Genomic DNA, 26,251 nt, shown 5'->3' on the forward strand with positions numbered 1-26,251 from the left:
CCAAAAGACTCCACTCCAAAACTGCTAGAACTTGTACAGGAATTCAGTAAAGTGTCAGGATATAAAATCAATGCACAGAAATCAGTTGCATTTCTCTACACCAACAACAAGACAGAAGAAAGAGAAATTAAAGAGTCCATCCCATTTGCAATTGCACCCAAAACTATAAGATACCTAGGAATAAACCTAACCAAAGAGACTAAGAATCTATACTCAGAAAACTATAAAGTACTCATGAAAGAAATTGAGGAAGACACAAAGAAATGGAAAATGTTCCATGCTCCTGGATTGGAAGAATAAACATTGTGAAAATGTCTATGCTACCTAAAGCAATCTACACATTTAATGCAATTCCTATCAAAGTACCATCCATTTTTTTCAAAGAAATGGAACAAATAATCCTAAAATTTATATGGAACCAGAAAATACCTCGAATAGCCAAAGCAATATTGAAAAAGAAAGCCAAAGTTGGTGGCATCACAATTCCGGACTTCAAGCTCTATTACAAAGCTGTCATCATCAAGACAGCATGGTACTGGCACAAAAACAGACACATAGATCAATGGAACAGAATAGAGAGCCCAGAAATGGACCCTCAACTCTATGGTCAACTCATCTTCGACAAAGCAGGAAAGAATGTCCAATGGAACAAAGACAGCCTCTTCAATAAATGGTGTTGGGAAAATTGGACAGCCACATGCAGAAAAATGAAATTGGATCATTTCCTTACACCACACACGAAAATAGACTCAAAATGGTGAAGGATCTCAGTGTGAGAAAGGAATCCATCAAAATCCTTGAGGAAACACAGGCAGCAACCTCTTCGACCTCGGCCGCAGCAACATCTTCCTAGGAACATCACCAAAGGCAAGGGAAGTAAGGGCAAAAATGAACTTTTGGGATTTTATCAAGATCAAAAGCTTTTGCACAGCAGAGGAAACAGTGAACAAAACCAAAAGACAACTGACAGAATGGGAGAAGATATTTGCAAATGACGTATCAGATAAAGGGCTAGTGTCCAAAATCTATAAAGAACTTAGCAAACTCAACACCCAAAGAACAAATAATCCAATCAAGAAATGGGCAGAGGACATGAACAGACATTTCTGCAAAGAAGACATCCAGATGGCCAACAGACACATGAAAAAGTGCTCCATATCACTCGGCATCAGGGAAATACAAATCAAAACCACCATGAGATATCACCTCACACCAGTCAGAATGGCTAAAATTAACAAGTCAGGAAATGACAGATGCTGGCGAGGATGCGGAGAAAGGGGAACCCTCCTACACTGTTGGTGGGAATGCAAGCTGGTGCAACCACTCTGGAAAACAGCATGGAGGTTCCTCAAAATGTTGAAAATAGAACTACCCTATGACCCTGCAATTGCACTGCTGGGTATTTACCCTAAAGATACAAACGTAGTGATCCGAATGGGCACATGCACCCGAATGTTTATAGCAGCAATGTCTACAATAGCCAAACTATGGAAAGAACCTAGATGTCCATCTACAGACGAATGGATAAAGAAGATGTGGTATATATACACAATGGAATACTATGCAGCCATCAAAAGAAATGAAATCTTGCCATTTGCGACGACGTGGATGGAACTAGAGGGTATCATGCTCAGCGAAATAAGTCAATTGGAGAAAGACAACTATCATATGATCTCCCTGATATGAGGGAGAGGAGATGCAACATGGGGGGTTGAGGGGGTAGGAGAAGAGTAAATGAAACAAGATGGGATTGGGAAGGAGACAAACCTTAAGTGACTCTTAATCTCACAAAACAAACTGAGGGTTGATGGAGGGAGGGGTTGGGAGAGGGGTGGGGTTATGGATATTGAGGAGGGTATGTGCTATGGTGAGTGCTGTGAAGTGTGTAGACCTGGCGATTCGCAGACCTGTACCCCTGGGGATAAAAATATATGTTTATAAAGCTGTAAAAAAAAAAAAAAAGAAAAAAGATAGGATGAATACCCAAGTTTTGTAGCAACATGGACGGGACTGGAAGAGATTATGTTGAGTGAAATAAGTCAAGCAGAGAGAGTCAATTATCATATGGTTTCACTTATTTGTGGAGCATAACAAATAGCATGGAGGACAAGGGGAGATGGAGAGGAGAAGGGAGTTGAGGGAAATTGGAAGGGGAGGTGAACCATGAGAGACTATGGACTCTGAAAAACGATCTGAGAATTTTGAAGGGGTGGGGGGTGGGAGGTTGGGGGCACCAGGTGGTGGGTATTGTAGAGGGCACGGATTGCATGGAGCACTGGGTGTGGTGCAAAAATAATGAATACTGTTATGCTGAAAATAAATAAATAAATAAATAAATAAATCCTATGTATGCCCACTGTGCTCCAAACATCATTTAATATCACTCCTATCTCTCATTCTTGTAATTAGTAATTGTTCCTTTTTTTCCCTGCTAAGCAGTACAAACCATTGAGTCAGGGACTATAATAATAACTTTCTAGAGTCTAGAACATAGATGGCATACACCTTCGGCCAGTTTTGAACATTTTTCCTATGATGATTATTATTCAAGTTTAGACTTAAGAGAATATGACTTTTTGAGACACTCAGAAAGGAGAAGGAAGATGATATATAAAATGACTGCATTTATGAAAGAAGGAAATGAAGCTGTACTTTTAAAAAGTCATTTGAAGTAATAAGAATAGAATAAACATTGAAGGCCATTCATTAAAAAAATTTTTTTTTAATTTTTTAAAGAAAGTACAAGCTAGGGGAGCAGCAGACAGAGGGAGAGGGAGATGCAGACTCCCTAAGGCTCCCTGATGAGTAGGGAGCTGGATGCGGGGCTTTATCCCAAGAGCCTGGGATCATGAGCTGAAGGCAGACACTTAACCGACTAAGCCACCCAGGCACCCCCAAAGGCCATTATTCTTGAGAACCTTACTTAGATTACAGATGAAGAGAACCCATCTTAAGTTGGAGATTAATGTGGCTCAAATCTTATAATAGTGTCATCTTACAAAGGCACACATCTAGATCCAAAAGTAATGAGAAGAATTTCCATTCTTTATAATTAACTCTTCTTGTGGAAGACCTTATGTGGAAAGCATGGCCCAAGTAACAGTTGCTGAAATGTGCTGCCCATCTTTCTGACACCTTTCCAAACCTCCACAATGAATATACCTGTCTATTCATTGCCAAGGGCTTTTATCCCTTGTCCCACTCTTGGTCTTTGATCCTTCCTTCTTGGCGAAAAGGCTCATCTCATCCCTATAAAGAAATAACAAACCTATCTATAAACTTCCCCTTGTCTTTCCCTTTAGGCAAGAACATTTATAGGATTCTTCTTATGGGTGGGAAACCCCTACCCCCCCCCAAAAAAAAGGAAGTCTTACTCCCAGGCTGTTAATTTTTATATTGTCATAGATTGAAGTGCGTCTGTTTGCTTATTACTTCTGTTTCCTTTCTATGGTATCTTCCTGAACATCTGTTATAGCCCCCATATCTATATTTCACCCATAATATCCTCTCTGATCATTTATCTGTCATGTATATAAGAAGTGGGTAGTTAAGAATCAGGCAAGGATATTCTGTCAGTCTATAAATCCTTTCAATACTCTTGCCCCCGTGGTGCTCTCTCCTGGATTTCTATAGCATTGGCACATGGCTTGCAGCTAGGCATGGAATGCAGCAGCTTTTATATCCAATTCCAGCAGAGAATGATCAGGACCTTTAGAAGAGCTGTTATGGATGCCTAAGCAGGCAATTTGGCTAAGCTGAAAAGGAAATCTGTATGTGTGTACTCCTATCCCCAACAAAGAATAAATGCATAGGAGCTGAGGGAAAGAGGCATGTCACAGGGTGACTATTTTGCTTCAGAATCTGCCACCAGAAACATCTCTGATCCCTGCAGAATCAGGCTATGGAAGACTCTAGAAATCTAAATTCCTAGGCCCTGTAGCTTGCAAAAACACTCTATGGGCAGCACTTACAGATCTGTTGTATATGGAGAGTGAGTCTCTCCAGGTGTCCACAGAGTTTATGGCTTTAAGCATGGGTCACTCGTGTTATAAAGTCTTCTGAAAGAGTACAGAGGGTCAAACTGGACTGTTGGCTTTATGCTAGTAGTCTTGGATAAACAGTTTTCTCCCTTCTGGGCCGGCATGGGAATGAAAACATGGTTAATTTGTCCCATGACAGCTTCTCTTATTCAACTGGATTAGACAAATGAGGAATCCATGACTCATTATAATTGCTGTTACCAGGCAAAGACTAGTCTGAAATTTGGCCCTACTCCCTTTCATTCTTCCTGCAAGTTCAGTTTCAAGGGGTCCAGGTTTTATAAGAAGTTGAATTTTCAGTGAAATCACTATTCATTTGGACCTTTCAATATTAAGTCATACTCTGTATATTTCAGTGTTTTATTGGAGACTTACTTCTACAGTGCTGCCCAAATGTTAGAACACTTAATGAACTGGCTTCTCAAACATGGCTTTGAAGGCAGTTTTTCTTCAAACACTAGGCAACCTACTATAGCAAAAACTCATAGGCCTTTGAGTCAAGCCAGGCCCAGGTTCTGATCTTGGTCTCTACAACATTCTAGACCTTGATAAAAGAAGCAAGTTTTAGGACCCTAACTAAAAAAAAAAAAAATAGAGATGCCAAAAAATAAAATAAAAGCAATGGGGGTGGCACCTAGGAATTACCATCTATTAGTGCTCAGTCCATGATTCCACCTTCTTAGCCCATGTCTTGTCACGGCCGGCGCGACAAATCGACCAGGGTCGAGAGGGTAAGAGGGTGGTGAAAGAAATTAAGAGACAAAGAGATGGGGGCAGGAGGACCACCAAGGAGGATGTCCAATAGTGCCGATTTTATTCAAGGCAGCAAGGCATTATATAGCTAACAGAAACAATCATAAGAAAGTATCTATTTTTAGCTGATTACTAAAGAGTTTGCAATATGCACAGAAAATCCTTCAAGCTTTCCCATTATCTATTTCCCAAGCACCAATAGCAGACCCTCTAGTGCCAGATGTACTGACTTCAAGGCCACTCAAGACATAGTTTATGTAAGCACAGCACAGTCTTGCAATGGTGTAGTCTATAGCCTGTGCAAGGACAGCAAGGACCAGCCAAGAATTCATGACCCCGACCAAACCATTTCTATCTGACTAGCAAATGTGTGGGAAGTCATGTAGGCAACCGCACAACACATAGCACAGACCCTTTCTCAGTGCTACTCGACTTTATCGACCTAAGCCTTTTGTTCGGCTATTCAGCCTTTAAAGGAGGCACAAGTCAGGACCTGGTTTGGTCCTCATCTCAAGCCTTATCGTGGCCTCCCACAATGTCTTATGACACTATAGTTCAAACTGTCATTCAAAGGGCACAGGAGATACCTCCCACTGACCAATGTCCAATTACCTAAAGTCAGTACAAAGAAGTTCCTGGTATGTCTCTGTGAGATGCTACCTCCAGATCCTGTACAACTGTATCACAGCTGACAGGATTACATTGGTTCAGATCAATTATTACTACTTCTAAGTGCCACTCCAAGTATGAAATGTACATCTCTATTACCTACCTCCCCTAGTTAAAAAGGGCTATATGTTCTATTGGCACATTAGAAGAGACTAAGGCTAGGATGTTTACTTCAAGATGTCTGAAACATTCCTCCCTGTAGAGGGTTTGGCATCAACTATTTCAAAATGTACTTTACTATTCGATTATATTGCTTTCTGACTTGGCAAAGAAAATCCAATATGATAAGACGGAGGCTTGGAGCCTCTGTCCTTAGAAGAGGGAGCCAGTTGTATGAAGTCACCAGTGCTTGATTATCTCTCTGGGTGTCCCAGACTGGTTATGGTAAGGAAAGCAGCTAGGCCATAGCTTATTCCCTTGCTCTTTTACTTTGTATGTATGAGCTCCCTAGGGGACTGAGGAGTGATTTGTAAAGAACTATAGGAGACTTACTGTGCTGAGAAGAGAGATTTTGACATAGTCTGGCATGGTATACCAGAATGAATAAGACAACTTCATTTCCTATGTTTGATTACTGATGATTCATCTAGTTCTTCATGAGTCTCAGAAGAAATACCCAAGCATGGCCATCACTTTAAAATTTAGTCAGTGTGGTATTACTCGAGCACAGAAAAAGCTTTTCCTGGGAGAGGAAACACCTTTCTGGATTTCTGCTGTATTAAAAAAGTTTTCTCAAAGTATAGTTGATGTACAATAAACATATTTAATGTTCTTAATACATCTTGACATATGCATATACCTGTGAAACTGTCAGCATAATAATGACAGTAATGAACATGTCTGTCACTGCCAAAAGTTTTTCTCCTGCCACTTTTTAACCTCTCCCTCCAGCTGACTTTGTCTCTATATATTCCTTGGCATTTTCTAGAACGGAATCATACAGTATGTATTCTAAAAACATACGGCCTATGTCATTTATCATATTCCCATTGAGATTCATCCATATTGTTAAATCACTAGTTTGTTCCTTTACATTGCTGAATAGCTCCCCTATATGGATATACCACAGTTTGTTTACCCACTCATCTGTGATGGATATTTGGGTTGCTTCCAAGGTTTGGCTATTATAAATAAAGCTAATTAGGAACATTTGTCAACAAGTTTTTGTATGGATATACATTTTCACTTATCTTGCATGAATATCTGGGTATGGAATAGCTGCATTACATAGTAAGTATATGTTTGACTTATTTATGAAGCTGCCAAACTGTTTACAGAAGTGTTTGTTCAATTTTACCTTCCCATGGAAGTGTATGAGAGAGAAATTCATTCCATATACTCATCAACATTTGATATGGGTCAGGACTAAGAGGGCAAAAGTAAGCTGCAGCAGCACCCCTCCCGCTTGGACTCAGTTCCAAATGTACCATTTCCCATCTTAAAAGGTTGGACAAGCAAAGTGGCAATCCCTGTGACTTAAGGGCCATTCCATTTCTATCAGGCTGTAGTGACACACCAAAAACTGTTTCTCAAAGGCATATTATTTTTCTTTGCAGATGATATGGCCTTGCTTCAGAACCCTGTGGGCTTCCCAGAAAATCTACAATGAAACATTTCTCACCATCGACACCATCAGGTCTGCTAAATCATCTGACTGAAGAAGTAAAACTGCTTGCATCATAGGCTGGACCTGCCAAAGTGTACTTTTCTGCTCTAGGCTCCACTTAAATATGGCAGCGTTTTGTGTCACCCAATTTGTGGGCCAGACCAGTATCTCAGATGAGGGATTTGCTATCCCTCAAACACAAAAAAGGCTGACCAGGCCTTGTGCTTCCTTCTTTGTGGCAAGGCATGCAAGATGCAGAAATCTGTATTCTACTTTGGAGGTTTCCAGGCACAATTCCTGTTCACTAGATCTCTCGAAGCTTTGTTTAAATTATAGATTCTTGAATCTTGGAAGCATTCCTCTCTTGCCTTCCAGAGAACATGGTTCTTACGAAAACCTTCCAGAGGCACCTGGGTGGCTCAGTAGTTAAGTGCCTGCCTTTGGCTCAGGTCATGATCCCAGAGTCCTGGTATCAAGCCCCAAGTTAGGCTTCCTGCTCAGTGGGAAGCCTGCTTTTCCCCTCTTTAGTTCCCCCTGCTTATATTCCTCTCTTGCTGTCTCTGTCAAATAAATAAATAAAATCTTAAGAAAAAACAGAAACAAAAAAACCTTCCATATAGTAGCCACCTTATACACAACCTGCCTCATCAGCATGTTTTCATGGATATAATGGATTAATATGATATTCTTTCCATATCCCAAGATGGACATGGTCCAGATCTTTTCTATGTTATGACAGCAAGGAAGACTTATGCATGGTTTAAAAATGCATTTACTCATCCTTTCTACATGAATAAAATTTTCCCCAGGGCTATTTTTCATATTCTTTCCTAAATTAGATAGAAAAAAAAATAGATCTACCTAATCAATGGCTGTATACAACTTACTCATTAATCTGCTCTTATGAAGATAACTACCTCCAACATAGCAACCACAGTTATGGTTTCTACTTGGCTGAGTTTGGAGCAGTATACAGTCATTTTTAGGATTCATCTTTGCCATAATATAATGAGGCACCCCCATAATCTACCATGGTAACATTTCTACTTTGTTCCGCATGGGTTATCATTTTCTCCAGGGTTCTAAGTGCTGCTTTAGCAGTGAGTTTGCCCTTTCCTCTAGGATGGAGAGCAGGAAGAATGTTAAATCCTATGTATCCAAATCAATGAATTATTGCTTTTTTAGTGGTATATTTCATTCCTCTTGATCAAGAACCGTCAAAATCTGATACCACACATACTTCCTTCATCAGCACATGCTGACTACTACTTAAGGTTTCCTGTAGTTATAATCTCTTTCTTCCCTGTTGCCCATATATCCCTAGTCTTCTTAAAATGAGACAACCCAAATTATATGCCCAAGGGAAGTTTCTGATGAGAGCTGCTGCCCCCTTGTGTTTGAGAAGAATATACAGTACCTTCCCAAGAGTGGAGATGTGGGTGGGACTAGTTCTAAAAAAGGAGTGTTACAGTAGCTCTCGAAGCTCTAAGTGTATAGGGGAGGTCTGCAAACCACAATTTATAGGGAGTATCCACTTAGACATACCTAACCCATGTCACCTTGCTAGGTTTTCCCAATCAGGGCCATAATCTTAATAGAACTACCTTGGATGCTTGGGTGGCTCAGTTGGTTAAATGTCTGCATTTGGCTCAGGTTATGATCCCAGCAACCTGGGATCAAGTCCCACATGGGGCTCCCTGCTCCACAGGGAGCCTGCTTCTCCCTCTGCCTCTGTCTCTCATGAATAAATATATAAAATCTTTAAAAAAATAAAAGACCTTCCTTGTCTGAGGATTCAACTATCTTTGAAGTTCAGCAACTTTAATTTTGTCTATTCCTTGGCTGTGTCCAATCTGCGACTATAGGAGATAAGAGCCTCTTTGAAAACTATAAGAGGGACCTTTTTGCACTCATGTTTAGTCTTTAACTGTTTGTTAATCACCTTTATTTTCTCATTTCTCTGTAGCATATCAAGTCATCTTTGAAGATTTATATAGCCAATTCCAAAAGTATGAGAGAACAATGCATACAGGGACAGAAGCCTGAGTCACAGCGCCAACAAGGATGTTCCACCAACTATGATATTTTTCCACATGATGACTGGTGAAATCTTTAGTAATGGGGCTGCCAACTCATGTCATGGATTATTCATGCCCCATATTCCACTCAATATGACCTCATCCTTACCGGTCTGGTAAGTGCTCTATTCTCAAAATCTCTTTTTTTTTTTTTCCTTCTCCTGCTTGCTCAAACTACTCCTATTACCAACTGTATAGGTTTTGGTTCTTTGGGAAGCATATGCTAAAAAGTTAGAAGTACAAGAAAGTTACTGTGAAAGATGAAGGGGAGAAGAGCAGAAGTAGAGAAAGATTTCATATCATGATTAAAGTCTCATGCCTGGGAAAGGAAAAGATGGATAAAAAAAGAATGAGGAAGAGCTTCAAACTATGATGCAGCTCTGAGAATGCTCTGGAGCTTCTGACTGGGCTGGCAAAGATGTGATTGCCTATAGAAAAGTTCCCTTGCCATTTGTGACAGGATGGATGGACCTAGAGGGTAAGTGAAATAAGTCAGACGGAGAAAGACAAGTACCATATGATTTGACTTATATGTAGAATCTAAAAGACAAAACAAAATAAAGAAAGAAACAAAGAGACTCCTAAATGTGGAGAATAACTAGTGGTTATCAGAGGGGAGGTGGGTAGAGGTAGATGGGTGAAATAGATAAAGGGGATTAAGAGGTGCAACCTTCCAGTCAGAAATAAGTCCTGGAGATGAGGAAATATAGCATTGAGACTATTGTAATAACATTGTATGGTGACAGACAGTGACTACACCTTTTCATGATCAGTGCTGAGTAATGTATAGAATTGTTGAATCAGTCTGTTATATGCCTGAAACTAATATAACATTGTATGTTAATTATACTACTTCAATAAAAGAAGAGCACACTCAGAAAATAAAATCATCCATGTTTAAGAAAAAGTCCCCGCTGGGAGGAAATGTCTTGGGTTTAGTACATTTGCCATGCTCAGCCATTGGCTCAAAGCTGTTTGGGAAGAGTGGGAATATTCCAGGCAATCCTAAAGGGACCCCTTGCAACTGATGCAAATTCTTTGTTGAAGGGAAGTTAGAATGAGCAACCATACTACCATATGGCCTGATATACCAAACAGTATCAAATCCTAGTGAAATAATGCTACCAGAGGAGACAGAGGACAATTTAAGTGTTATTATTTTTAATCCAGAAAACTTTTAAGAGCAACAAAGACTCTCCCTAGAATTTAAATGGATGATTTTCTATCTATACTCTTAGGTAGATGAAGGAATGAAATGGTTACTGATTTTCTGGGCCATTAGCTTGATTCTCAAATAAAAGAAAAATTTAAAAGCACATAATAAAATATAAAGAAACCAGATATCATGAGGGAAAAAAGAGACTTGGAAGATAGATCTAGGAAACATTAAGAGAAGTTCCAGTTGGAGGCAGATATATATGTACCACTGATATGGAAGAAAGACAGTAATTTAAATAGGATAAATTTTCCGTGAAACCAAGACTAAGAGGAGTTTGAAATTTGAAAGTACTCAATAATTTCTAGGATGGATTAATGAGAAAAGATCTATTTAGGTATATCTTAAATTTTTTTTTTTTAAGATTTTATTTATTTGTCAGAGAGAGAGGGAGAGAGAGCAAGCACAGGCAGACAGAATGGCAGGCAGAGGCAGAGGGAGAAGCAGGCTCCTGCTGAGCAAGGAGCCCAATGCGGGACTTGATCCCAGGACACTGGAATCATGACCTGAGCCGAAGGCAGCTGCTTAACCAACTGAGCCACCCAGGCGTCCCGTATTTAGGTATATCTTAATAAAACTTTTCTGAACCCCAAGAACAAGAGCTCAAAAGGTTCCAAATAGAAAAACAAGAAAGAAAAACAAGTAACAATATTTCAGATAGGATATCACTTTTGCTTAGCTTCTAGACTGACTGAATAATATCTTTGCTCAATATAGGACTGTTGGATTCCAGTCACTTTATCTTGGAGACAAAAAGGGAAGATTCAGTCTGAGAATTTAGATGTATCTGGTGATAGCATACATTTGCTACATTTGAAGAAAATATTTGAAAAATTTGTTAAAACACCCAGCAAGAAGGAAGACCAACATAAAGGAAAATACAGAAAGGAAACAATGGTAAATAATGAACCTGAAATATAATTGAATGTAAATGAATATTAGGCTAAATGTATATTATGCCATATATTTGGCATACATAAATGCCAAATAAGGATAAACTACATGGATAATTCCTATAGACTGTTATTAAAATTACTAACCTATCATAGCAAAATCTAAAAGTTGTTGGTGGGGTTAGAAGGAGATGCCTATAATGAAAAGTAAAGTAAAATCATTCAAAAATATCATGGGTAGAGGTAGTCAGAAGCAATGGTGAGGGAAAGAAATGTATTCTGTGCATCTTATTGGTACTGGGATGACAACTACTTGTTTTACTAGATTATTCTTATTTTCATATCTTTGACTTGAGAATAAAGGATGGTAAGCTTTAATGAAGTGGGAAAGTATACAGTTAATAGAAAATTGATAAAATCAGAAAAATGTTGGAAAAATGATATAAAGATGAAAGAAAAGAGTTAAGGATTCATTACATTAAATTCTGAATGGAATTCTCTCTCTAGAAGACTGTCAGACTGACTTAAGAAAAACCCAGATATGTACTTTCTATAAGATATACTTGTCAATTTTTAAAATTTTTATTTAAAATCAATTAACATCTAATGTATTATTGTTTTCAGAGGTAGAGGTCAGTGATTCATCAATCTTACGTAATACCCTATGCTCATTATATCACATGCTCTCTTTAATGTCTATCACCCAGTTACCCTACCCCCCTACCCCTCTCCTCTCCAGCAACCCTCAGTTTGTTTCCTATGATTAAGAGTCTCTTATGGCTTATCTCCCTCTCTGATTTCCATATTATTTTTTCCTCTCTTCCCCTATGATCCTCTGTTTTATTTCTTAAATTTCACATGAGTGAGATCATATGATAATTTTCTTTCTCTGATTTACCTATTTCACTTAGCATAATGCCCTCTGGTTCCATCCATGGGGTTGCAAATGGCAAGATCTCATTTTTTGATGCCTGAGTAGTGTATATATTAGATATAGATATACAATATTGTACAAAATTCTATATATTGTATATATACACATCACATCTTTTTTATCCATTCAACTGTTGATGGACACTTGGCTCTTTCTACCATCTGGCTGTTGTGGACATTGCTGTTATAAATATTGGGGTGCAGGTGCCCCTTTGGATCACTACATCTGTATCTTTGGGGTAAATACCTAGTAGTACAATTGCTGCATCATAGAGTAGCTCTATTTTTAACTTTTTGAGGAACCTTCATATTGTTTTCCAGAGTGGCTGGTACAGGCTTGCATTCCCATCAATAGAATAAGAGGGTTCCCCTTTTTCTTCATCCTTACCAACATCTGTCATTTTCTAACTTGTTAATTTTAGACTCTCTGACTGGTGTGAGGTGGTCTCTCATTGTGGCTTTGTTTTGTATTTCCCTGCTGCCGAGTGATGAGCTGTTTTTTGTTTTGTTTTGTTTTGTTTTTGTTTTGCTTTTTTCATGTGTCTGTTGGCCATTTGGATGTCTTCATTGGAGAAATGTCTGTTCATGTCTTCTGCCCATTTCTTGATTGGATTATTTATTCTTTGGGTGCTGAGTTTGAGAAGTTCTTTATAGATTTTAGATACTAACCCTTTATCTGATATGTCATATGTAAATATCTTCTCCCATTCTGTTGGTTGTCTTTTGGTTTTGTTAACTGTTTCCTTTGGTGTGCAAAACTTTTTACCTTGATGATGTCCCAGTGGTTCATTTTTGTCTTTGTTTCCTTTGCCTTTGGAGATGTGTCTAGCAAGAATTTGCTGTGGCTGAGGTCACAGATGTTGCTGCCTATGTTCTCCTCAAAGATTTTGATGGATTCTTGTCTCACATTTAAGTCTTTCATCCATTTTGAGTCTATTTTTGCATATGGTGTAAGGAAATCGTCAAATTTCATTCTTCTGCACGTGGTTGTCCAATTTTCCCAGCACTGTTTGTTGAAGACAATGTCTTTTTTTCCATTGGATATTCTTTCTTACTTTGTTGAAAATTAGTTGACTGTAGAGTTCAGGGTCCATTTCTGGTTTCTGTATTATGTTCCATTGATCTGTTTGTCTATTTTTGTGCTAATACCATACTGTCTTGACAATTACAGTTTTGTAATACTACTTGAAGTCTGAAATTATGATGCTACCAGCTTTGGTTTTCTTTTTCAACCTTCCTTAGGCTATTTGGGGTCTTTTCTCTTTCCATAGCAATTTTAGGATTATTTGTTCCAGCTCTGTGAAAAGAAGCCGATGTTATTTTGGTAGGGATTGCATTGAATGTATAGATTGTTCTAGGTAGCATAGACATTTTAACAATATTTGTTCTTCCAATCCGTGAGCATGGGATGTTTTCCATCTTTGTGTTTTCCTCAATTTCTTTCATAAGCATTCTTTAGTTTTCAAAGTACAGATCCTTTCGCTCTTTGGTTAGGTTTATTCCTAGGGATTTTATGGTTTGGGGGTACAATTATAATAGGCTCTCCCACTCCTTAATTTCTTTTTCTTCTGTCTCATTGTTAAGTGTATAGAAATGCAGCTGATTTCTGTGCATTGATTTTATATCCTGCCACTTTGTTGAATTCCTGTATGAGTTCTAACAGTTTGGGGGTGTCATCTGCAAAGAATGAGAGTTTGACTTCTTTGCTGATTTAGATCCCTTTTATTTAATTTTGTTGCCTGATGGCTGAGGCTAGGACTTCTAGTACTATGATGAGCAGCAGTGGTGATAGAGAACCTTCCTGCTATGTTCCTTATCTTAGGGGAAAAGCACTCAGGTTTCCCCCATTGAGAATGGTATTTGGTATGGGCTTTTTGTAGATGGCTTTTATGCTATTGAGGTATGTTCCCTCTATCCCTACAATGTGGAGAGTTTTAATCAAGAAAGGATGCTGTACTTTGTCAAATGCTTTTTCTGAATATATTGAGGGGATCATACTGTTCTTGTCCTTTCTTTTATTTATGTGCTCTATCACATTGATTTGAGGATGTTGAACCATGCCTGCAGCCTAGGAATAAATCCCACTTGGCCATGGTGAATTATCCTTTTAATGTACTGTTGGATCCTATTGGCTAGCATCTTGGTGAGAATTTTTGCATCCATATTCATCAGGGATATTGGTCTGTAATTCTCCTTTTTGGTGGGGTGTCTGTCTAGTTTTGGGATCAAGGTAATGCTGGTCTCATAAAATGAGTGAGGAAATTTCCCTTCCATTTCTGTTTTTTGAAACAGCTTCAGAAGAATAGGTATTACTTCTTTTGAAGTCAACAAATTTAAAAAAAAAGTCTTGGGCAAAGAGATTTCTGCCATGCAAATAAAAATAAAGCAGTAGTGACAATACTAATATTAGCAATGCCTAGAATAAAATATATTCATGATATACTGTGATTCATGAAGTCATAAACCCGTATTATGGAACACATATTATTGAATGACTATAAAGCAAAACATTATTAGAAATGGAAGAGCTAAACACAAATATATTTATAGTAGAAGACTGTTATATCTTCTAACTGGACAGATCTAAAATACAGTAAGGACAGAGCAACTAAATTGATTTTTGTAAGTATTCAAAGATATGACATAACAGTGTTATTATCTGAAGACTGCTTCTTATACTTAAATCTTTCTTTAGTTTTTATTTAAATTCCAGCTAGTTTACATACAGTGTTATTAGTTTCAGGTGTACAATTAAGTGATACAACACTTACATACAATTCTGGTGCTTATCACAAGCACACTGCTTAATCCTCATCACTTATTTAACAACCTATTCCCCCCACCCCTCTCGCAACCCTTTGGCAACCATCACTTTCTTTTCTGTAGTTTGGAGTCTGTTTCTTGGTTTGTCTCTTCCCCCCCACCCCAATCATTTGTTTTCTTCTTAAATTCCACATATGAGTGAAATCATACAGAATTCCTTTCTCTGATTTATTTCACTTGGTATAATATTCTCTAACTCCATCCATATTGTTAGCAAGATGTCATTCTTTTTATGGTGGAGTAATATCCCATGGTGTGTGTGTGTGTGTGTGTGTGTGTGTGTGTGTGTGTATACAGATCTCCTTTTCCATTCATCAGCTGATGGACATTGGGCTCTTTGACAATTTGGCTATTGTGGATAATTCTGCTAAAACATCCGGGAGCATGTATTCCTTCAAATCAATATTTTTGTATCCTTTGGGTAAATACCTAGTAGTGCAATTGCTGGGTCATAGGGTAGTTCTATTTTTTTTTTTTTTTTTTTTTTTTTTTTGCTGGTAAGTGCAGTTTTTTGTTTTTTTTTTTATAAACATATATTTTTATCCCCAGGGGTACAGGTCTGTGGATCACCAGGTTTACACACTTCACAGCACTCACCATAGCACATACCCTCCTCAATGTCCATAACCCCACCCCGTCTCCCGACCCCCCTCCCCCCACCAACCCTCAGTTTGTTTTGTGAGATTAAGAGTCATTTATGGTTTGTCTCCCTCCCAATCCCATCTTGTTTCATTTACTCTATTTTTAACTTTTTGAGGAAACTGCATACTGTTTTCCAGAGTGGCTGCACCAGTTTGCATTCCCACCAACAGTGTAAGAGGGTTCCCTTTTCTCCTCATCCTTGCCAACATGTGCTGGTTCCTGACTTGTTAATTTTAGCCATTCTTACTGGTGTGAGGTTCTATCTCATATTCCTGATCACACACAAAGTTAGGAGACAGCCTAGTGAGATTTTTTCCTTGTCACTTTTTAAGTAATCAGCTGTTGAGAGATAATCTACTTATTTGTTCTTGGGATGGAGTTCTCCAACTGTGTTTGAGTCTTTGCCTTAATATGAAATAATATGAAATAATCTGAGTACTGACTGAAACATAGAAAAATGTGCTGTCTCTACTGACTCACATTTGACTTATTATATCAGTTTTAGAAGGTTCAAATCTTTTTTTTTTCTAGATCCCAATTATAAGTATTTTTCTCTATTTCACTTAGCCTAATAACCTCCAGTTTAATCCATGTTGTTGCAAGTGGAAAGATCTCCTTTTTTTTTATTGTTACGAACTTTCCTCTTAGAACTCTTTTTGCCACATTCCATAAGTTTTGGTATGTTGTAATTCCATGTTTGTTTGTCTCAAGACATTTAAAAAATTTTTCTTTTGCTTTCTTCTTTGACCCATTTGTTGCTCAGTAACCTGTTGTTTAATCCCCATTCATTTGTGAATTGGGAGATTCATATCTTAATGAAATGGTTGCTGAGGAGCTTCTAGCAATTCTTGTGAATAAGAAGTTGAAGAAGCTCATTCAGTCATTTGGGGAAAATTTGAATACATTTAAAATGGCATTTACAGGGCCATCACTGTGTCTATATCTAATAAAATTATTTCTAGTATCTAATAAAATTATCTAATAATTATCTAATATCAAATAATATCTAATATCTTATAAATATCTATCTAATAAAATTATTTCTAGTATGACTTCAAATTGGGAGAAAATAGCCAACATTACAGGATTAATAGGAGAAATATTCACCCAGTTTATTTTCTCTTTACCCCTTCCCATGAATAAGGTTTCTGCCATGAATACCAATATTTATAAAGCGGTTTCCAGTTGAAGATTAACTAATGTGTAATCTCTCAAACCAAAGTCAGAGGATCCTTGTTTTTCACTAACTCTTTCTCTTTCATAGAGACAAATAAGGTGAAACCCTCATTCTACCCAAGGCTTGGATAATATGATCATCTCCTCTCTGCTCATGTCATCACCTTATGTCTATATCCTTAAGATATTTGGGTGATATTGGCATTAAGATAAAGTAAGAAGCATTCAGAGCCAGACCTGCATCTAATTTGAATTCACAATTCATTTTCAGTCACTTGATTAACATGCCTTATTCTTAAAGTGACTTGATCAAACTTAAAACAGAGGTATTATTTGTCTGTAGGATCATTTGGAGGAATAGTAGGGATAATGAAGTGAGTCCATAATCACATACTTAACCTCAAATGAGATTACACTAATTGTTTTTTAAAATATTTTTAAAATTTATTTTATTGAGAGAGAGTGAGAAAGTGCATGAGAAGAGAGGAGGGAGAAGGAGAAGCAGGCTCCCTGCTGAGCAGGGATCCTGATGCAGGGCTTGATCCCTGGACCCTGGGATCATGACTGGACCTGAAGGCAACATAAACAACTGGGTGGCCATGTGCCCCAAAATTACACTAATTCTTCTAAGGAAAAAAATCCCCAGGCCCTGCAACTATGAAGTAGCTTTAGAACATGCAGAGGCAAGACCAGATTGTCGACATTTCAGGTATCAGACTTAATTCGGAAGAGTTTCTTGTGTTTTAAAATCCCCTTCTACTCCAAATCACAGAGGAGTAGGATTATCCCACCTATAGGTCTGCCTCATCTTTAGGCAAAAATTTTAAGTCTCTGGAGTTGCTTCCACAACATACTTCTACTATTAGTGCTCTTTGTACCACCCTCCATCTTAACACATAGTAAGTCAATCATACACATAGAGAGGACCTTGGAGAGTTTGCTATCTCCTATTAGATAGCTTCTTACCCTCTTGCCCACAGGAAGATTTTAAAGATGTCTGAATCATTTTAACCAAGAACCCTCCAAAATATAGCCAGAGGTTTTGGTATCCTTTTCTTATGGTTGATAGCCACTATGTGGAAGAGTGATGTAGGAAACACTGTAAGCTTCTTCCATAAGGTCAAGGAGAACAAGGTCACAGTCTTTAGCCAACAATGAGGTGGCCTTTGATGAGAAAATATGCTGACAGCATCAGAACTGGTCCCATTTAGGGAACAGGATAGATCCTAGACTGTGGGCAAGTCAAACTCATGGACTTCTGCCTAGTTTTCCTTCCATATCTCACACCCTGTTATAGCAGCATCTCCTTAATTAGCTCTTCAGCCTGTCTCAGCCAATCATGGATAAATGATATAGGCCATTCTCGGATGTCAAGTGCAAGAAGCTAGAGAACCATGTAAGGTGGGAGGTATAACAGCTTCAGAGAGTACTGCTGGACTTATAACCCCATTTAATCAAACCTTTAGTCTAGGGGTATCTTTGTCAGAAACACCATTAGGCCTCAAGTAGGAAGTGATGAGGAAGAAAAGACATTTTGATGCATTCTATCTTAAATCCAAATCATTCATTACCAACAGGAATGATATCCTGTCAAGGGGGTAAAAATTTGTTGTTAGGAGCAAAAAAATCCTATTCTATTTATATATAAAGCACACGTGTGTGTACACACACAGTACATAAAAAACGTATACAGTGTGTATGTAATATCACATTTTTACTGGGAGACAATTAGGAAAAGTTCCCCAAAATGTTACTTGGGGAGGATAATGATTAAAAAAAAAGGTTAAGAAATACTGATTTCTATTGTAGGGATTTAAAAAAAGTATTATAATTCATGTAGCCTAAAATTTACCATTTTTTAGGTTAAGTCTCTCATAGAGTGATAAGCTGGCATAAATAGTGAAAATTTTATCATGTACTTGTCTATTTATATAAGGAAGTAAGTTTTAAGTATGAAAGAGAATAGATCTACTCAACTAAAAGGAGGCAGTATACATGATGGTTAGTCTGTGTGGGTGTTTAACTGGATGTAACCTCTGGTTTTGCCACAGACCACATGAGTGACTTTGGGCAATTTGCCTTTCTAAGAGTCTCCTGTAAAATGGAAATTTCTTTTTTGTTGATGTAGACTAGACATAGAACATTATATTTGTTTCAGGTAACACTTTACTTTTTTATTGCTGTGTAATATTTCATTATATGAATATACTATATTTACTCATTCCCCATTAGATGGATATTGGGTTGTTTCACTTTGGAGTTATAAATAGTGCAGCTATAACCATTTATGTACAAGTTTTTGTGTTGTGGACTTATGTTCTCATTTTTCTTGGATATGGAGGTAAGAGTAGAATTAATGGGTCCTATTGATCTTGTACTCTGGAACTAATTGTACCGGACTTATTAGTGGATTCCTTAGGATTTCCTATATACAAGATACTATCATCTACAAATAGAAATAGTTTTACATCTTTTCTTTCCAGTCTGGATGCTTTTTATTTTCTTTTCTAATTTGCTTTGGCTATAACCTCCAGTATGATGTGGAACAAAAGTAATATCCTTTGTTTGTTCCTGATCTTAGAAAGTATTCAGTCTTTTACCATGAAGTGTGATGTTAGCTGTGTTTTTCATAGATGCCCTTTATCAGGTTGAGCAAGTGCCCTTCTAAGAATGTTGAATGTTTTTATCATGAAAGTGCATTGAATTTTACCAGATCATTTTTTCTGTGTCTATTGAGATGTTAATGCAGTTTTTGTCCTTAATCTGCGAATGGCATGTATTGCAATTTATCAGTTTCTCAGATGTTAAATGAACCTTGCATTCCTGGGATAAATTCCATTTGGTCATGATGTATAATTCCTTTTATACATTTCTATATTCAGTGTGCTGGTCATTTCATTAAGGGTTTTGTGTTTATATTCATGAGCATTATCAGTATGTAGTTTGATTTTTTTTTCTTTACAATTTTTAAGTCTGGTTTAGTATCAATCTAATACTAGACTACTACAATGAATTAGGAGTATTTCTCATGTTTCCCTTTTTATCAAAGAGTTTCACATTAATTTATTTTTAAATGTTTGGTAAAATTCATCAGTGAGGTCATCTGGTTCCAGACTTTTCTTTATGGAAAGTTGTTTTTGGTGTTTTGGCAATTTACTTCTATTTATTCAAGTATAATTACCATAGTATTGTGTTAGCTTCAGGTGTAAAATATGATTCAGAGATTCTATACATTACTCAGTACTCATCACCATGTGTACTCTTTATTCTCTTGACCTGTTTCACCCTTACCCTCACTCACATTTCCTCTGGTAACAACCAATTTATTTTCTATATTAAAGAGCCTGTTTTGTTTTGTTTTTTGTTGTTTTGCTTTGTTTTCCTCTCTTCTTTATTTCTTGAATTCTGCATGAATGAAATCATATGGTTTTTGTCTTTTTCTGACTTATTTCACTTAACATTTTATGATCTAGTCCATCCATGTTCTTGCGAATGGCAAGATTTCATTCTTTTTTATGGCTGAATAATATTTCATTGTGTGTGTTTATATATTTCTCCATATATTGGTAGACACTTAGATTGCTTCTGCTTCCATATCTTGGCTCTTGTAAATAATACTACAGTAAACATAGGGGTGCACACGCCTTTTTCAAGTAGGGTTTTGTTTTCTTTGGGTAAATACACTGTAGTGGAATTACTGGATATATGGTGATTCTACTTTTTATTTTTTGAGGAGCTCTCCTTACAGTTTTCCACAGTTGGATGTACCAGTTCACTATCCCACCAACAGTCTCAAGGGTTCCTTTTTTCCCTACATCCTCATCAACATTTGTTATTTGTTTTTGATTTAGCCACTCTGACAGGTGTGAGGTAATACTCATTGTGGTTTTGATTTGCATTTCTCTGATGATGAGTAATGTTGAGCATCTTTTCATGTGTCTGTTGGACATCTGTATGTCATCTTTAGAAGAATGTCTATTCAGGTTCTCTGCCTATTTTTCAGTTGGCTCAAGGGGGAGTGGGTGGGTGTTGATTTGCTTAAGTTCTTCATATATATATAATTTTAATCAGAAGTTCTTTATGTATTTTGGATATTAGCCCCTTATCAGATAAATCTTTACAAATATCTTCCCCCATTTACTAGGCTGTCATTTTGTCTTGTCGATGATTTCCTTCACTGCAAAATCTTTTTATTTTGATGTGTTCCCAATAATTTTATTTTCCTTATGCTTCCCTTGACACAGGACACAGAGAAAAATGTTTCTACAGCTGATGACAAAAAGATTATTGCCTATGGTTTAAGAATTTAATGGTTTCAGTTCTCACATTTATCTTTTTAATCCATTTTGAGTTTATTTTTGTGTGTAGTGTAAGAAGGTGGTCCAGGTTTATTCTTTTGCATGTAGCTGTCCAGTTTTCCCAACACCATTTGTTGAAGAGACTCTCTTTTTCCCATTGTGTATTCTTGCTTCCTATGTAGATTAATTGACCAGATAATCACAGGTTTATTTCTGGATTCTCTGTTCTATTCCATTGATCTGTGTGTCTGTTTTTGTGCCAGTACCATACAGTTTTGAGTACTATAACTGTATAGTATGTCTTAAGATCTTAAGATGTCTTAAGATTAGGATTGTGATACCTCCAGTTTTGTTCTCTTTTTCAAGATTACTTTGGTTATTAAGGGTCTTTTATAGTTCCATCCAAGTTTTAGTATTATTTGTTATGGATCTGTGAAAAATATTGGCATTTTGATAGGGATTGCATTAACTCTGTAGAATGCTTTGGGTAATACAGACATTATAAAAATAATTATTCTTCTAATCCAGGAGCATGGAATGTCTTCATTTCTTTGTGTCCTCTTCATTTTCTTTTATCAATCAGTTTTTTATAGTTTTTAGAGTATAGGTCTTTCATCCCTTTGTTTAGGTTTATTCCTACATATCTTATTATTTTTGGTGCAATTATAAATGGGATTGTTAATTTCTCTTTCTGATGTTTCATTGTTAGTATGTAGAAATGCATACCAAACACATACCAAAGAACACATACCAAGAAACACATACCAAAACACATTTTGGTAACTGACTTTGTATCTTGAAACTTTACTGAATTTGTCAGTTCTAGTAGTTATTTTGGTGGAATATTTTGGGTTTTCTATGTATAGTATCATGTAATCTGCAAATAGTGGAAGTTTTACTTCTTGCTCACTAATTTCTATGCCTTTTTCTTGTCTTATAGTACTTGTACTTATAGTACTTAGTACTTGTAGTACTATGCTGAAGAGAGGTGGTGAGAGTGAACATCCTTGTCTTTTCCTGACTGTAGAGGAAAAGCACTCAGTTTTTCCCCATTTAGGATGATATTGGCTGCGGGTTTTTCTTATATGGGCTTTACTATATTGAGGTATGTTCCCTCTAAACTTATTTTGTTGAGGGTTTTTATTATGAATGGATGCTGCACTTTGTCAAATGCTTTTTCTGAGTCCATTGAAATGACCATATGGTTCTTATCCATTCTCTTACTGATGTGATGTATCATATTGATTGATTTGTGAATATTGAACCATCCTTGTAGCCAAGGGGTAAAATCTAATTGATTTTGGCAATTTTTTAAATGTATTTTTGGATTTGGTTTGCTAGTATTTTGCTGAGGATTTTTGCCTCTATGTTCATCAGGGATAATGGCCTGTAGTTCTCTTTTATACTAGTGTCTTTATTTGGTTTTAGTATCAGGATAATGCTGGCTTCATAGAATGAAGTTGGAAATTTTCTTTCCTCTTCTAGGTTTTGGAACTGTTTGGGAAGAATAAGTATTAACTCTTCTTTAAATGTTTGGTAGAATTCCCCCATGAAGTCATCTGGTTCTAGCCTTTTGTTGGGAGTTTTTTGATTACTGATTCAATTTCTTTGCTGCTTGTCAGTCTGTTCAAATTTTATATTCCTATTTCAGTTTGGTAATTATGTTTCTAGGAATAAATCCATTTCTTCTAGGTTGTCTGATTTGTGGGCATATAGTTTTTCATAATGTTCTCATAATTAGTTATACTTTTGTGGTGTTATTTCTCCTCTCTTATTTGTGATTTTATTTATTTGGGTCCTTTCTTTTTTTCCTGATAAGTCTGGCTAGAGGTTTATCAATTTTTTTGGTTGTTTTTGTTTGTTTGTTTGTTTTCTGAGACCCAGCTCCTGGTTTCATTGACCAGTTCTAAGTTTCTATATCTTTTTTTTTTTTTTTTTTTTTTTGGCTCTGATCCTGATTATTTCCTTTCTTCTGCTGGATTTTGGGTTCATTTGTTCTTTTTCTAGCTCCTTTAAGTATATGGTTGCTTATTTGAGATTTTTCTTGCTTCTTCATGTAGGCCTGTATGGCTATAAACTTCCCTTTTAGAACTGCTTCTGCTGCATCCCAAAGGTTTTAGATCATTGTTTTTTCATTTTCAGTTGTTTCCATGTACTTTAATTCTTCCTTTATGATGTGGTTGACTCACTCACTGTTTAGTAGCATGCTTTTTAACCTCCATGTATTTATGGTGTTTCCAGTTTTCTTGTGGTTGAGTTCTAGTTGCATAATGTTCTGTTCAGAAAAGATTCATGATAGGACTTCCATCTTCTTGAATTTGTTGAGGGCCTGTTTTGTGGCGTAATAGGTGATTCATTCTGGAGAATATTCCATGTGCATTTGAAAAGAATGTGTATTCTGCTGTTTTAGGATAGAATGTTCTAAATATATCTGTTAAATCCATCTGACCCATTGCTTCATTCAAAGTTCATTGTTTACTGGTGGATTTTCTGTTGAGCTGATCTGTTGACATGAGTATGGTGTTAAATGCCCCCACTCTTATTGTATTATTATTGATATGTTTCTTTCATTTGTTATTAACTATTTTCTGGGTTTGGGTGCTCCTATGTTTGGTGCATAAACATTTAACAATTGTTATATCTTCTTGTTGGATAGTCCCCATTATTACTATCTAGTGCCCTTTGTCTCTTGGTACAGTCTTTGTTTTAAAAGTCTAGTTTGGGGGCACCTGGGTGGCTCAGTGGGTTAAAGCCGCTGCCTTCGGCTCAGGTCATGATCCCAGGGTCCTGGGATCGAGCCCCGCATCGGGCTCTCTGCTCAGTGGGGAGCCTGCTTCCCTTCCTTTCTCTCTGCCTGCCTCTCTGCCTACTTGTGATCTGTCTGTCAAATAAATAAAATCTTTAAAAAAAATAATAAAATAAAAGTCTAGTTTGTCCATCTTAAGTATTGCTACACCAGCTCTCTTTTGACAATGATTTGAATGATAGATATTTATCCATCCCTTCATTTTTAATCTTTAAGTATCTTTAGGCCTAAGTCTCTGGTAGGCAGTACATAGAATGGTCTTGTTTCTTTATTCATTCTGTTACCCTGTGTCTTTTGATTAGTCTATTTACATTCAAATTAATTATTGATAAGTATTTATTGCCATTTTATTACTTGTTTGTGGTTGTTTCTGAAGATCTTCCTTGATCCTTTGTCTCTCATGTTTTGCTGATTTTCATTAGTAATATATTTGGATTTATTTCTTTGCATATTTATTTAGTGGTTTTTGATATATGGTTGCTATGAGGTTTTTATATAGCCTCTTCTGCATATAGCATTCTATATTAAATTGATGTTCCTTTAAATTTGAACCCATTCTTTACTCCTCCCTATGTTTTAGGTATGATATCTTGTATCTTTTTTTGTGTGAGGTCCTTGAATGATTTTTTTTATACAAGTATTCATTTTAACTGCTTTTGTATTTTCTTTGTGGTTTTTCCTGTCCACTCAAATAGTCCCTTTAATATTTCTTGCAGGACTGGTTTAGTGATCACAAGCTCTAGTTTTTATTTAGGAAACTCTTTACCTCTCTTTCTATTCTGAATGATAGCCTTGCTGGGTAGAGTGTTCTTGGCTATTTTTCTCATGTAGTGTTTTGACTATACCCTGCCACTTCCTTCTGGCTGCTTTTAAAGTTTTTGTTGAAAAATATCTGGCTAGCTTTGTGGGTTTTCCTTTATAACTTGTGGACTTCTTTTGTCTTGATGCTTTGAAAACTTTTTCTTTGTCACTATATTTTCCTTTGTCACTATATTTTCCTAATTTAATTATCATGTCTTGGTGTGGGTCTATTTTTGTTCATTTGGATGGGAGTTCTCTATGCCTCCTGAATCTGGATATCTGCTTTTTACCCCAGGTTAGGGAAGTTTTCAGCTATTATGTCATCAGTGAAATTTTCTGCCCCCTTTTCCTCTCCTTCTGGGACTCCATAATACAAATGTTATTAGTTATTATGTTTGATGGAGTCCCTGAGTTCCCTAAATCTGTTCTTGTGTTGAATAATTCCTTTTTCCCTTTTTTGTTCAGCTTATTTTCCATTACTCTGTCTTCTAGTTAATTCATTCCTCTGCTTCTTAAATCCTACTGTTCATTCTATCAAGGGCGTTTCTCATTTTGTTTATTGAGCCCTTTATCTCTGCATTAAGAGTCTTGCTCATGTCTTCGACTCTTAAGACCAATGAGTATCCTTATCATCACTGTCTATCAGGTATCTTATTTATATCTGTTTCACTTAGATCTTTGGCTGTCGCCTTGTCCTGTTCTTTCATTTGTGATAAATTTCTGTCTCCTCATTTTGTCTGCCTCTCTGTGTAAAGAAAGTCAACTATGTTGTCCACTCTCAAAGTAGTGACTTTATGAAATAGAGGTTCTGGAGTGCCCTGAGGAGTAGAGTCCCCTCTTCACCAGACCCTGGTACTATAGGACAGTATTCTATATGTGTTGCTCCTTCCCTGCTGTTGTGTCTTGAGTTACTTTGTCTGCTCTGATTTGTGCTTGCTCTCTGTAGTGTTAATGGGACCCAGACAGGATAGCTTTGAGTGGAAACTCAGCCTGGGGAACTTGGGAGTGGGGTGGTAGGGAGCATTAGCAAAATTTAGGCTGGACCATTAGCCAGATTCCTCCAAGCATTGTGGTGGCAAGGCGCTGCACCCCAGGGTAATGGAGGGGAGGTGGCATGTGGTGGCTGGGCACAAGGATGTGGCTAGGTGCAGTGCATGGTGGCAGCTGGACAGGATGCTAACAAAATTTTCCCTGAGCCCACGGCCAAAGCTAGCAGGCTTGGAGTGGGCAGTTGTGCAGAAGACTTGGTGGGCATGATGCACTGCTAGGAGGTTAGGTAGCAAATGTTTGTGGAGTCTTGCCTCCCACAGGTAGTTCTGTGTTTATGCTGGGGGTTGGGGGAGGAAAAGGGCACCTTCCATCTCCCTCATTTTTTGGAAAAATCCCCCAATACACTCAGAAATCAGTATGAACATTTCTCCTACTTGCCCCTAATGTTATGTAATGTTGACTCTCTGCAGGCTGTTTAAAGAGGTGGGGGCAAGCTATCTATTGTCTTCCTGGCTCACCCAGTGCTG

At 37.2% G+C, this 26,251-nt stretch overlaps 1 long non-coding RNA gene across 1 annotated transcript; it reads left to right on the forward strand.

Annotated features, from left to right (window-relative positions):
• The first annotated feature begins 7,017 nt into the window (after positions 1–7,017).
• Positions 7,018–11,253, forward strand: LOC125105394 (uncharacterized). The gene is made up of 3 exons (XR_007128885.1): positions 7,018–7,098; positions 9,035–9,262; positions 11,080–11,253. It is a non-coding gene; the product is annotated as an uncharacterized LOC125105394 (long non-coding RNA).
• The last annotated feature ends 14,998 nt before the right edge of the window (positions 11,254–26,251 follow it).

Source organism: Lutra lutra, chromosome 7 (assembly GCF_902655055.1).
Source record: "Lutra lutra chromosome 7, mLutLut1.2, whole genome shotgun sequence".
NCBI classification, from domain to species: domain Eukaryota; kingdom Metazoa; phylum Chordata; class Mammalia; order Carnivora; family Mustelidae; genus Lutra; species Lutra lutra.